The sequence below is a fragment of the Tupaia chinensis genome, unplaced genomic scaffold (assembly GCF_000334495.1).
Source record: "Tupaia chinensis unplaced genomic scaffold, TupChi_1.0 Scaffold144099_1, whole genome shotgun sequence".
NCBI lineage: Eukaryota > Metazoa > Chordata > Mammalia > Scandentia > Tupaiidae > Tupaia > Tupaia belangeri.
In genome coordinates this window covers 2,025,792-2,026,192 of record NW_006203953.1, presented here as the reverse complement: position 1 = coordinate 2,026,192, position 401 = coordinate 2,025,792, and positions in this window count along the sequence as shown.

The following is a 401-nucleotide window of genomic DNA, read 5'->3' as shown; positions in this document are numbered from 1 at the left end:
TCTTTCCCTGCCTACCATCCCATATCCCAAGCGTCTGGTAACCACCATTCGTCTCTCTACTTCTGTGAGTTTAACTCTTGGAGGTTCCACATCTGAGGCCATGTACTATGTCTTTCTGTGCCTGCGAGTCTAATGTCTTCCATGTTCATACTTACTGTCCCAAATGAAAGAAGCCCCTTAATTTTTTGCTTTTGCTTTTTCTTTTTTAGATTTTTGTCATAGGGTGTATGTGCTCACTGGAGGGAGATAAAGACACATAGAGAGAAGGAAAGTGAGAAATCACCCCCTGTCACAATCCCTTTTCCATTCTCCTCATAGAATTTTGGGACCACATGTATCTAGCATGTTTTTCAAATTGCCAAGTCTGAACCGTGAAGTCAGCCATGTGGGGTCCACCATGA